Below are 14,346 nucleotides of genomic sequence, written 5' to 3'. Positions count from 1 at the left end.
TAAAAGCCTTTTGACGAGAGCTAATACCTTGAAGTAGGTATCCTGGTTGAAGAATCAATTCCTATGCTCAGAGGTATCCAGACCATCTGCAGATGGGGTCCTAGAGGGCGAGAAAAAATACAAAGGAAATGTCAGTCAAGGATTCTGATACAGATTTTGGTCTGAAGCAGTTTCTTAAAGTATCATATTATCTATGTTTATAAATATAAATGTCAATAATCTGTACTCCAAAAGGGAGAAACAGAAGAAAACAATATTCAGAAACTGCTAACAAATGACTCAAAAAGTATCTTCATTTCATAATCGGACCCATGAAACAATGACATAGGTATGTCCCTGCTCACACTCTGATAGTACTTTAAACGTCCCCAGGAAACTCACGGTGGACCAGAAAGAGCCACCAGTGCCTGTGAAACCCCAGCGCGTCTGGAGAGCGCTTGCTTCTGGGGAGCGGTTGGCATGAAGGGGTGTGGTGGGGGAGCGTCGACTCACCTGCATAGATACTGAGTACTTATCAAGCAGAATAAAATGCAAAGCTGTCATTTGTCATCTGCATTATGTCACTCAGTACCCAGGAGAGTTCTTTCTGCTGACAAAGACTTCTTAGTAAGTGACTGGGAGGGCAACCTTTCCCAGCCCCCAGAAGCTCCTAACTGTCCTCCATCAATCACCAGGGGAAGGGGTGCTTCTTCCGGGCAAGGCTTGTCCCTCCGTCCAGCCCGTGTCCTTGGCACACCAGCGCCTAAGGGGACAGAGCCCTCCTTGACTGTCAGCACCAGCCTCACTATTATCAAGACCTGTAACAGTGTCGCGAGCACGGAGGCTTTGCTGCGGCAGACCTAAACCTGCAAAGCTAAATGATTGATTGGCCCTGGAGCTGGAGGTTAGAGGCTACCCTTCCACATTAAAAATAAATAAATACATAAAATCTGGAGGGGGTGCTGCACAAGCTTTGCAAATCGGCCCAAGAGGAGACTTCGGAAAGAGTTGGAAGAAAGCCCCTTTCACTTTAGAGCACCAACCTGCTGAAAGCGTTTCTCTTGGACTTCTGATAGGAAAGGGCTCATTAAAATAATAATAAAAAAACCCCACAACTCTTTCTTTCGGATGTCACGAGGAAATGTCTGTATGGGAATTGAGGCTGCCCTAAAATTAATTAGATAGCAGCCCGCTTCATCAGCCACTCTGTCCCCACACACCTGAGGGTCTGTATTTTGAATCGCAACAATGAACTGGCATCAGATAAATAAGCATAACAAATTAAGTGTGAGAGTTGCACAGCAGAAGGAAAGGGACCCCATCACTCATTTCCATGCCTTAAATCCTGGAGGGTGACATGGGGCAGTGGGAGAAGAAAGAAGAAAGACTGTGGACTGTTTACCCCCCACCACACACATTATTTTGTTTTACAAACACACACACACCCCTATTATTTTAAACTTTATGAGCTGTTTTGTAAACAGTTCTAATGCTTTTCACTCTGCAGCCTGTAATTACTCTGAGAGAGAAAGAGAGAGAGAGAGAGAGAGAGAGAGAGGAAGAGAGACACTATAAGAAACAGATTTTATAAGGTTTGGTGGTGTTTCTTTCTCTTTCTTTCTTCTTTCTTTCTTTCTTTCTTTCTTTCTTTCTTTCTTAATAACTCAGGGTTATTTCAGTGATTGCTGAACACTGAGAGCCTGCAATTTTTCTGCACTGACTGTTTGGTTTCTGTGCATTTGTTTCAAATCATGAGAAAAGTGATACAAGCATGAAAGGCAGGCGAAGGAAAGAAAGAGGTCAAACAATGGCTGTCTCCAGCAGAGTAGCAGAGGCTAAACAGTTACATACAGAAATTTCTTCCAGGGTTGGTCTTTTAAGTAGCAAGAGTTTGCTCACCTCTCCAAGCCTGCAAGGGTGTGTGAAGAGAGAGTGAGCAAGGGTTTTTTGCATCCGTTCTGGTGTGAACCAGCCTCTGCTGACAGTAGTGACCCGGAAATTACACTCAGACTCACAGCGTCGGGCAAACAGTGGCGCTTGGAGTTTAAAGAATCGGCCACACATGAAACTGAAAATTCTGCACAATTAAGATGCTGATAACATTCCCTGGAACCCAATCAACATTGCTGGTTATTCTTTTCTTTATCTTATTTACTTTGCCTCTTCCTTTAGGAAAAAGAAAATTAGCCTTAATGGTCCCTTGAATAAACTGCATTCAACTACACCGAAAAGCATTTCCTAATAAAGGAAAGGGACAGCCAAGTAGATGCATGTTTTTTCGCCTACAAAGTGACCTTCCTTAGAGTGTTAAAGGTGCAGAAGGAGCCTACATTTTTTTTCTGCTGCCGTTTGTTATTGATTCAGGAGGTGCACATGTAAACGCAGAGAAACTGAGTGGTACAGAACACAGGACTTTCAGGCAGGTCTGACCCGCAGCACATCATCTTTACACCATCTCCCTTCACAAAAACACAAAGCACAGCACTCTGAAAAGCCTGCAAACAGACAATTCCTTATTCAAAAATGACCTTTTAAAACCTGTCATCTTCTCACTGCCTGGTTTCCATCTCCATAAGGAAAAGACGTGAAGAAGAAGAAGAAGAAGAAGAAGAAGAAGAAGAAGAACGGGGAGGGGGAGGAAGGGGAGGAGGATGAGAGGGGAAGAGGAGGAGGAGAAGGAGGAGGAGGAGGAGGGGGAGGGGGAAGAGGAGGAAGGAGGAAGGAGGAAGGAGGAAGAAGGTAGGAGGAGAAGGAGAAGGAGAAGAAGAAGAAGGAGGAGGAGGAGGGGGATGGGGAGGGGGAGGAAGGGGAGGAGGACGAGGGGGGAGGAGGAGGAGAAGAAGAAGAAGGAAAAGAAGAAGAAAACCCTGAGAGACAAATGCAGAGCTTGACAAAAGAGACAAGGATGCAATGTTTGAATTGGATACTTTGTAGCAGATGACAAGTGTCCTTAGAGACTAACAGTTTGTCCTGAGAAATAGCAGAAAGTGGGAGAAATGGAAAGTGAGCTCAAGGAATGGTGTTGTATTCATGAATCAGGACTAGAATACAAGTTGCCTTTTCTTCAAGTCCTAAACTGAAAATACCAATGGTAGCTATGGACAGTGGATGTGGAAAGTTTTTAGGACTTCAAGCCAAACTATAAATGTGACAATAAAAGTTTCAAGTCACAGGGGAGCCTGGGTGGCTCAGTCGGTTAAGTGTCTGACTTCAGCTTAGGTCATGATCTCACGGTCCATGGGTTCAAGCCCTGTGTCAGGTTCTGTGCTGACAGCTAGGAGCCTGGAACCTGCTTCAGATTCTGTGTCTCCCTCTCTCTCTTCCCCTCCCCTGTTCACACTCTGTTTCTCAAAAATAAAAGTTTCAAGTCACATATAAAGGGGGAAAAGGAAGCTGACCAGGGAGACCTCAAACCAACTGGATAGAAGTCTAGCTCTCTTGTTCACTGAGCAACACCCACCCTAAATCAAGACCCTCGTTGCCTGAGCAGGTAGACCTGTCCTCACCAAGCTCCCCTGTCTGGGCGGTTGGTGCTGAGGGATGGCAACACACTGAAAGGCTCTGCTTTGTCTGTTGCAGTGGTTCTCAAGGTGTAACCGGGACTTTTGGGCGTCCCTGAGATCCTTTCTAGGTAGATTCCATGAGGTCAGCACGATATTTTTTTTTAATGAAATTTATTGTCAAACTGTTTTCCATACAACACCCAGTGCTCATCCCAACAGGTACCCTCTTCAATGCCCATCACCCGCTTTCCCCTCTCTCCCACGTCCCATCAACCCTCAGTTTATTCTCAGTGTTTAAGAGTCTCCCATGGTTTGCCTCCTTCCCTCTCTGTAACTCTTTTATTTTTTTCCCCCTTACCCTCCCCCATGGTCTTCTGTTGAGTTTTTCAGGATCCACACATGAGTGAAAACTATGGTATCTATCTTTCTCTGTATGACTTATTTCACTTAGCATCACACTCTCCAGTTCCACCCACGTTGTTACAAATGGCCAGATTTCATTCTTTCTCATTGCCAAGTAGTATTCCATTGTGTATATAAACCACATCTTCTTTATCCCTTCATCAGTTGATGGACATTTAGGCTCTTTCCATCATTTTGCTAGTGTTGAAAGCGCTGCTATAAATACATTGGGGTACAAGTACCCCTATGCATCAGCACTCCTGTATCCCTTGGGTAAATTCCTAGCAGTGCTATTGCTGGGTCATAGGGTAGATCTATTTTAAAATTTTTTGAGGACCTCCACACTGTCTTCCAGAGCAGCTGCACCAGTTTGCATTCCCACCAACAGTGCAAGAGGGTCCCTGTTTCTCCACATCCTGTCCAGCATCTATAGTCTCCTGATTTGTTCATTTTAGCCAATCTGACCGGCATGAGATGGTATGTCAGTGTGGTTTTGATTTGCATTTCCCTGATGAGGAGTGACACTGAGCATCTTTTCATGTGTCTGTTGGCCATCTGGATGTCTTCTTTCAAAAAGTGTCTATTCATGTCTTCTGCCAATTTCTTCAGTGGATTATTTGTTTTTTGAATGTGGAGTTTGGTGAATTCTTTGTAGATTTTAGATACTAGCCCTTTATCTGCTATGTCATTTGCAAACATCTTTTCCTATTCCGTCTATTGCCTTTTAGTTTAGTTGATTGTTTCCTTTGCAGTGCAGAAGCTTTTTATCTTGATGAGATCCTTTTTGGTGAGATTCCATGAGGTCAGCACTATTTTTTTTTTTTTTTTTTTGCCAGAGAGAAAGAGCTTGTGCGTGCGTGTGAGTGGGGGAGAAAGAGAGAGACTCCCAAGTAGGCTCTATGCTCAGCGTACAGCCTGACACAGGACTTGAGCCAATGACCCTGGGATCGTGACCTGAGTCAAAAGCAAGAGTTGGACACTCAACTGTCTGAGCCACCCACGCACCCCAAGGTCAACACTATTTTGATAAGAATACTGACACATTTCCTTTTTTCACTTTGTTGACATTTGCACTGATTGGGTGTAAGAGCACCAATGGGTAAGACTGCTTATGTCCGAATAAAGGGAACATCACATGCAGTTAAAACAAAAAAAGCCAGTTTCATTCAAGATGAAACAGTAAAATGATGAACTGTACTCAATCCTGACCCTCAAATGCACACCTTTTTCCCATTAATTTTGTTTTATGAGACAGGAGCTACATGCAAAGCCCCTTTGTTGTCTATGGAGGCTGACGGTAGTGGAGGAACAGCATTTGTGTGGCTGAGTTGCAAACTAGACACTGCCTTTTGCTCACGGAACTCTATTTTTACTTGAAAGAATTATTTGGACTTGGATATTTGGCAGGCATTTCTTACAGAATGAATGAAATGAGCCTGTCATTTCAAGGAAAGCAGCTGAGAGTATCTGTCCTACTTGTTGCCAATGATTGAAATGTAGCTTCCAAGCAAAAATCAGAATTTTGGAAAACTTGTATCTGCCACCATGAACTGGGCAGTTTCCCAATGTGTAAGACCTTTTGATGACATTGATGTTGATACTAACAAACATTATTTTTTTTGATACTGAAAAATGAAATGTGCCAACATTTAGCACATTGGCATAATTCAGCGAACCAGTATTTCCCAAATGACCAAATATAATGCTACAGAATCATACATGAGCAAAAAAATTTCAAAGTGGAAGATGACCGTTGGATTTTAATGTAACAGAGTGTGAAAGTGCATTGATAGGGTTTCAGATTACTTACGACAGCTAATCTTTAAGAAATCACCACCTGTCAAGTTTTGGCATAGTATCAAAGGAGATCTACAAGTGTCTGAAAAAGCTATTAAAATACTTCTCCTTTTCCAACTACTTATCCATGTGAAGCTGAATTTTATTACTATATTTGAACCAAAACAATATATCTCAACAGATTAAATGCAGAAGTAGATATAAGAATCCAGCTTTCTGCTATTCAGATAAATGTGTGTAAAAATGTAAAACAGTGTCACTTTAGTCACCAATATGTTTTTGGTTTGGAAAATATAGTTGTTTTTCACAAGATATATCTTTTAACATATAATAGATTTATTACTGTTATTCTCAAAAGAGTTTTAAAATATTTAAAAAATTTCTCAGTTTTAATTTCTAATTATCAATTGGTAATTAAAACATGAACAAAAAAGGGGCACCTGGGTGGCTCAGTACATTAAGTGTCCAGCTCGGCTCAGGTCATGATTTCACGGTTTGTGGGTTTGAGCCCCACCTCAGGCTCTGTGCTGACAGCTCAGAGCCTGGAGCCTGCTTCACATTCTGTGTCTCCCTCTCTCTCTGCCCCTCCCCCACTCATATTCTGTCTCCTTCTGCCTAGCAAAAATGAATAAAAATGCAAAAAAAAAAAAATTAAACATGCACAAAAGCTCTTGAGGGTCTTCAGTCAATTTTAATAATATAAAGGGATCCTGAGCCCAAAAGGTTTGAGAATTGCTGGCCTATCGTATACCTGGCTCCACCGTGAAGCCCAGACTTTCACCTCTAACCCTGTAGATCTGGCCCTATTCGCAAACTTATTCACTTTTTTGTCCCTTAAAGCCCTGAAACTATCCTAAGTTCCAAATGCCTAGCATACATACAGGTTGTTGCTGAGTGATGACACCCTGTGTTTTGTTTGTTTTTTAATCTCAGGTAACACAGAGTCTTACAAATGAATGCCCACACATCTAAAGTATGTGAAAGACCAGATCGGAACAACCCACTCAGCACAGAGATAAACCTCTCAGGGATGGGGTAAAGGAATTATTTCTAGTACAAAGCAATGCCACCCCAGTTAGGAAAGAGAAAAAAAGGGATACCATAACCAATCAAAACAGCAGGAGAGACTAAACCAGCATTATGCAATTATTCAAAGCTGAATTTAGCCAGAACATACTTAGTTTAATCCTAAGAGTGAAGCAAAATAAGGTTATAACAGCAAGAAGCTGGTATCTGCATCCCACCCCCTCCGCCCACAACCACTCTACATACATTTCTAAGGATGGGCTTAAATGGCCTTTTCCCTTAATTTTGGCTCTCAAGTTTCCCCTACATTACTTCTTTTCTTTAGGAGAAGCCTTCAGGACATGTTATCTTCTTTATAATCTACGTGAAACCATGAAGGAGCTAATTTTTTCTTTTAAAAACCCCATAGATGGCAAACTTCATCTACTGTTAATTCCCAGGAAGCCTATTTCCCAAACTAATTTATTATAACTCCAAGCAAAGAAGACAGACAACAGTCTCCTTCTGGTGAAATAACATTTTTATACCCCTGGAATAATAAATCTCTTCCAACAACTAATGACAGCTGAGAAGTGTGCATCTCTGACCTGGAACACCTTTGGGGGAAATACTTGGCTAAATGATGAAGTCCTCCCTCAACAGTATTTGCTTTCTTCCCTTTCTCCCTTTTCACTCTTTCTCCCACCAACATGTGAATCCCCTGAAATTGAAAGGAACCTTGAAAAGCCATCTATTCACAGAATTGTTGTATTAGTTGTCCCTGGGGTATGGTGAGAAAGATTTTGTTTTTATTTCATTCATGTCTGTATTGGATTTTTTTCAATGATCTGTTGCATTATAAAAATGGAGATAAAAAACAAGAAAAAAATGGAGATAAGTAGATTTAAGTTTTCCACACTTACCCTCTGTCTTCTTAGGGAGGAAGAGAATAGATAGAAGGAGCAATGATAACACGAAATGAGAAGTTATAGCAAGAAATGTACGTTTGAGATGCAGCCTCACAAAGATAGGAAGTTAAACCATAAAAATGAACTTTCCGAGGGCATTTTAGAGAGTCCCAATAGTCCAAGACTAAGATTTGTCCAGCTTCTGTCAAATAGGAATCAGCAAAACAAAGGAAAACAAAGCGATCTAAAAATTATTGAAAGAACCAAAGGGATCTGATATTCCTGATGCAGATGCTATGAAGTGTCTGAAGGGTCTGATGATGGTCACCAGTTTCCATGGTGGCAGTGAGAGCAACGAAATTATTGGAGTTCTAAAAAAAAGGCGCATCAGGAATTTCAGTTCAAATGGGCCTGGTGAAAGATAGCGATATCGACAGAAAGAATTACAAATGTGGTCTTAGATATCTTAGCTAGGTCTTAGAGTATATGGTTTAACAAACGAAACCGTATTAAATGTGCCTTCAGTTTTACGTATTTATAGCTGATTTATATTGAAGTATCTTAACATAGTTTGTCGCAATAACAGATAAATCCCAAATATCAATGGTTTAACACAATAAAAGTGTATTTGTCGCTCATACTGCAAGTTACACACAGGGTGGTGGCAGGGAGCTTTGTTCTGCCCAGTCGCGCATGGACACAGGCTGACGGGGTTCCTGTTGCCTTGTAGCCGCACTGGACCAAGAGAAGGAGAAATAAAATGGAGAATCTTGCAGGAGAGCTCTCGGGGCTCCAACTTGGAAGTGACTCGGATCATGTCTAACATTTCACTGGCCGTAACTAGTCACATGGTTCCCTCCAGCTGTCAGAGGGCTGAAAACATGGTGGAGCAGATGAAGTGTTTTCAGAGCACGACTGTCCATGCCACAAGCATCAAGTTTCATCAGCACCTCTTGCATTTATCTTTTTCTCTCTCTAGACACACACATAGGTGTGTGCATGCACACACATGCACATACTAAAGAGATGTGCATATTCAGACTCACGCAGACACATGTCAAGTAATGAAGAAACATAGTCTTTGCAGCTTAAAGTTCAACTATTCCTAGCTGCTGAAAAATGCATCTTTTCACAGATTCATACATTTTTTGGGGGGGAGATGTTTCGTTTTAGTTTGTGTCCCTGATGTACATAATCTGCCACAATACAAATTTATTCTAAAGTTCCACAATCCTTGCAAAGCATTTAAGTTGAAGAAAATATTTTTAAAGAACCAATTAGAAGCTATATTTATGTTTCAAAAGCGTTTCTCCGAATATTTTCTTGCAGTTAAAATCTACGTGGGGAAAGAAGGTGCACCTGACTTTACAACATCAATTAAGCCACAGTCAAAAAAGTTCCACTGGCCTACTTTTTATGCCGGCAAGCTTACCACCAATATAATGCTCGTTAACATTTTCTAAGGGTTTCAATACAGCAGAGTAGAGTTACAAGTTCCTTCTGAGGGATCCTGCTGGCCTCACACAGAGTGATGACCAAGAAAGGGAGTCTGGGAAACAGAGTGTGCAAGATGAATACGCATTTCAAAACAATGCAAGTTCCTAGCTCAAGACTTAGGGACAAATGCAGACAGTAACTCTTTTTCTCCTCCCCCAATGTCATACTTACAGGAGAAACTTAAAAAAAAAAAGAGATTCATATTTAAATCAACTCTTTGCTCAGAGCCATTTTCAAGGAAACTTTAAAATTCAGATTAGGTCATCTATTGATATTTCAAAAATACTCCTTCGCAAGTATTACTGGGAAATACTATTTTGAGATTTCTTTGTATTGTTGGTTAAATATGTGATTCCAAGTCTTTTAATGACAAAATCATCTTCAACACGCGCGTTACATGTACCTACATCCTTACACCATCTTCAGATTGTTGTCTGTCCTTTGGTTGTAGGCTTTCCTCCAAACAACTAACACACACAGCCGTGCATTTATGAAGTAAAAAGAGTAATTCTACTTAAATTTCAAGTGACATTCAAGCCCGCAATCATGGCAGATACTATTATAGTAGAACAAATCGAGTAACGGACAGGCCCCTCCAGGAAAATTCATTAATCTTTGCCATAATGCGTGCATAAAGTATATGACAGGTGTCAGTGATCTGTTTTCATTGACATCTATCAGATAGATGGCATTCTTGTCCAATCAATTTCATCTACCAAACCTCAAATCGTTATCTGGACATGAAGATACTTATCAATGTCTTCGGATTGATTAGCACGTGAAGAGAGAGAGTAGGAGATTTTTAAGACCATACATTGACTAACATTTACTGATTCCAGTGATGCTACTGCATCAAAGGCCTGTACTAACTTGAAACTTAAAATATGACTTCTGTCTTAGTTTGTTGTTTGGACGGAAGCTGAGAAAAAATTTAGTTAATGAAAAGGAACGTTTTACTCTGTTGTTACGAAGAGTAAACTTTATGACATTTTAAGCGGAAGAATTCATAGAATGAAAATTCTAAGAGTCATATTATCACCTTAAACTATGATTTGTCATATTGGTAAAATAATCTTCCTGAAAAGGCTCAGATGAGGATCTCTGTCTATGGGTGTTTGGGGCAAATTTATGTTATTTTTACAAGAAATAAAATGTTAGTTTCTTTATAAACAGATGTTTACAGTTGGACAAGTCCTTAGATTTCACCTAGACCACAAGTACTCAGTGGTGTTCCACTTCCAGAATTTATTTTCTAACTACTCTACTTTGTTTGAAATCTTCATTTCTCAGCACTTGTCACACAAAGGAGCTGATGTAATTAAACCAGATGATGTGCCCCACAAGTAAAATCAGCCATTCATGAAAGCTGGTCACCAGAGGCCATTTCAAACAATGCATATTTCAAAGTAATCTAAAGTAATCCCTTCTCTCTACTGATTTGGTTTCCATGAAGTCTTAAGCACATGTGTGCTACAAAAAAGAGGCTTATTAAAACCTGATGTGATATTAGAGATTATATAATGCAACAGGGTTGGGCTGATTTTAATATCTGAGTCTTCAAAAAGAAAGCAATTTTCAATTATATTCGTAAGCCGACTAAAAACGTTCTGCATACAAAGGTAGACGGTGTTTACTTATTAATTAAGAAAAGAAATAAAGAATGCTACCCTGGTATCTGAATGGGGTTTATATTTTATATATAAAATTGGCATGCAAAGGGGAGGAGAAACTAAAACAGTTTTCACTGGTGGACAAATTAGCAAAGCACAGCAAATATTTGCAACTCTACATAGTGAGGAGCTTGGATTACTTAGAAAATTCTTTATAAAGTTGTGACTCTCTAGTATATCATTCTTTTGGCTCCCTGTGGTGAAAGTACATCAAAATGTGTCCTAGAACAGCATTTGACAACTTAAAAATATAAGCTATTGTCATTTGAGGAACTGGATTCTTACAACTACTGAGCAAAGGGGCGCCTGGGTGGCTCAGTCAGTTTTGCATCTGACTTCAGCTCAGTCATGATCTCACGGATCACAGGTTCAAGCCCCATGTCGGGCTCTGTGCTGACAGCTCAGAGCCTGGAGCCTGCTTCAGATGCCGTGTCTCCCCCTCTCTCTGCCCCTCCCCTGCTCGCACTCTCTCTTTCTCTCAAAAATAAACTAAAAAGGCATTTAAACAAATTAAAAAAACAAAAACCAATTACTTCATAAGTCTGGCTGTCTATGTTATACCAAGACCTCCAGACATGGAGGGTCTCTGGAGATTTTGTTTGTTTGTCTGTCCTGATCCTTTATCTATTTTCTAATTGTACAGTTGACTCTTCAACAATATGGGTATAAACTGCAAGGGTCCACTTACACATGGATTTTTAAAAAATAAATACAGTAGAGTACTGTGAATGTATTTTCTCTTGTGATTTTCTCAATAACATTTTCTTCTCTCTAGCTTACTGTATTGTAAGAATACAGTGCATAATACATATAACATAAAACATATGTGCTAATTGACTATTTATATTATCGGTAATTTTGGTCAACCATAGGCTATTACTTAAGCTTCTGGGGAGTTAAAAGTTATACTCAGATTTTCGACTGTGCAGGAGGTCAGCACCTCTAACTCCTGTGTTGTTCAAGGGTCTCTGTATTTAGTTTCAATCGTGGATGAAAATATAAAAGATTAGATTTGATGTTTCTAGTCCCATTTTAGGATCTTCTGCATACAACTCTATATCCTTGAAAAGCACATAAAAGAAAACATGCAAATGATCATGAACTGGTTTATGAAATTAGCAAAAAGCAACACCCTGACACACAGAAAACGTGCTATTCCTCAATGGAACACTGCTTCACGTACCCGATCATATATGAAAAAGATTTGCAACTGTACTTACGGGAGTTAATGTGCTGGACAAAACCTGGAAAATACATCATAGAAATCTCTTAGTTTGAAGGTGTTATGGACTGAATGTTTGTGTAGCCCCCACCGCCCCCCAAATTCATATGTTAAAATCCTAACCCGTAATGTGGTGATATTAGGAGGTAGGGCCTTTGGGAGGTAATTAGGTCATGAGGGTGGAACCCTTGAATGGGATTAGTACCCTCATGAAAGGGACCCCGGATATCTCTCCCACCCGCTTCCACGTGAGGACACCAAGAAGATGACCATCTGTGAGCCAAGATGTGGGCTCTCACCAGACACCAAATCTCCCACACCCTAATCTTGAACTTCTAGCTTCCAGAATTGTGAGAAATAAATGTTTGTTATTTATCACCCAGGGCATGGTATTTTTGTTAGAGCAGCTCAAACAGACTAAGACATTGGGATCTTAAAGTTCACCTGGTTACCTTTTAACTAATGAATAAAACTTCTCTAGAGCATCAATGGAAACATGCCCATCTAGGTATCACAGACCTTACCAGTCCACCTGTGTTGTTTGGGGCAACATTGAACCTTAGGAATTCTCCCTTTTGTTGAACAACAATTCTGCCCTCCTCTCTTCTAAATGTTTAATAGTTCTCTAGTCTACTGAGCCACACAAAATAATTCTATATTCTTCTCTAAACAAGTGTTTTAATCTTTGAAGATGGTTTCCATCAGACTCCTGAATCATTTTCTCTTAAAAAACATACTTATGTGGTGGAGAGATATGGGAGAACAGTGGAAGGGGTTATTGTTGAATTTGGCCATTCCTTGGTTAAGTACTGGATCAAGAGATTCTATAAAGCTGTAGTTGTACAAATAGGAAGCCAGTGTATATTTAATGCCTTTCTGGCTCAAAGGAATTTTGACTGCTAGACTCCTAATCAATGCTTTCCAAACTCACTAAGGAACATTTCCTTTATGTACTACTACTTTCGTTTTTGGACTAAAGTCGACTCGGATATCTTCCAAAATTTGCGTAATTAACTTGTTAATCAGTTTTATTGGAGAATAAAGCCAGACAAGAAAGACGAAGATCCAGGCTAAGAGTTACAATCCAAGTACTGGTTTTTTGTTTTTTTTTTTTCATCCCTTGACAATTTAGTCATTGATTTCTCTCCAGATTTTGACAAAGCATTCCTTCTAAGAAACATCTTCTTGGGGCGCCTGGGTGGCTCAGTTGGTTAAGTGTCCGACTTCGGCTCAGGTCACGATCTCGCGGTATGTGAGTACGAGACCCGAATCGGGCTCTGTGCTGACTGCTCAGAGCCTGGAGCCTGTTTCAGATTCTGTGTCTCCCTCTCTGTCTGACCCTCCCCCATTCATGCTCTGTCTCTCTCTGTCTCAAAAATAAATAAACGTTAAAAAAAAAAATTTAAGAAACATCTTCTTTACCACGTTTGATTCCCAACTTCAGAATAACTGGGTAGTTTAAAAGAGCCACGCAAGAGAAGAACACTTATTCTGCCATGAAACAAAGGCCCCAAGTTCAAGTACTTAAATCAGAAGGTAGAGTGGGGGTTCATCATAATCATCTGGAGGGATCGTTAATTACTCCAGAGTTCCAATTCAGGAATGGGGCCTCAGAAATTGCATTTTTAAGAAGTTCCCAGTGATGCTGATGCTGATAGTACTGGTCCAGGGGTAGAGCAGTCAGCCTACCAGCACTAGCAAAAGGCAAGGGACACGGAGCCAAGCCTGGGGAAGGTCTTTCAAGCCTTTTCACGAAGGCTGACCTTCAGGTTGGGCACCGGCTGGGGCCGCTGAGCATTCACAGGCCGTGACTATTGACATCGCCAATTATTTCATAGCTGATAGGATTCGTGTGTAAGATCATCTTCTGCAGAGTTGCCGAGAAGGCAAACAGTCCACACACTCAGACCTCATTCAGCAGGCATGGACAGTGGGAAGTTTTCCATTGGAGAGCATGAAACTTCCCTCGGCAAACAATCGCCAAGCGGTTTTCAAATGACCCTCTGATATCTCTTTCTGTATGTTCTCCTTCAATGTCTGAAGAAGTTCCATAAATCCTTGACATACGGGAACTACTGGAGTCTGACAGTGGCCCTGGACAATGTTGAAGTTTGTTACATTTATTAAACCATTGTTACGCACAAAGCTAGGTTTATGACCACTACATTTTATTTGGGATCTTTGCATAGTTGTTACTGGCAACTAAAGAGGTAGAGCGAGTTACCTGTTTTTATTTTAGTGAAGCCCAGCCCCCACCCCAAGGGGTCCAATTCTGTCTAGCTGTCTCTGCCAATCACCCACTCTGGGCCTTTTACCCCATCTATCACCTCTTCGTTTTTTTTATGTTTTTATTTATTTTTGAG

The 14,346-nt window shown here is 40.7% G+C and overlaps 1 protein-coding gene across 5 annotated transcripts in view; it reads right to left on the bottom strand.

The window, feature by feature from the left end:
• The window catches only part of SULF1 (sulfatase 1), a 178,575-nt gene that overhangs the window by 83,403 nt on the left and 80,826 nt on the right, over positions 1–14,346 (bottom strand). For 4 of the 5 annotated variants that reach the window (XM_047842721.1, XM_047842720.1, XM_047842723.1 and 1 more), the window contains exon 3: positions 28–100. The gene's annotated coding sequence lies outside the window, so the exon portion shown is untranslated. Of the gene's footprint in view, positions 1–27; positions 101–11,981; positions 12,006–14,346 lie in introns of all 5 variants that reach the window. The other variant, XM_047842722.1, reaches the window with a different exon arrangement.

Source organism: Prionailurus viverrinus, chromosome F2, assembly GCF_022837055.1.
Source record: "Prionailurus viverrinus isolate Anna chromosome F2, UM_Priviv_1.0, whole genome shotgun sequence".
In the NCBI taxonomy this organism is placed as follows: domain Eukaryota; kingdom Metazoa; phylum Chordata; class Mammalia; order Carnivora; family Felidae; genus Prionailurus; species Prionailurus viverrinus.
This window is presented reverse-complemented; position numbering and strand designations above follow the sequence as displayed.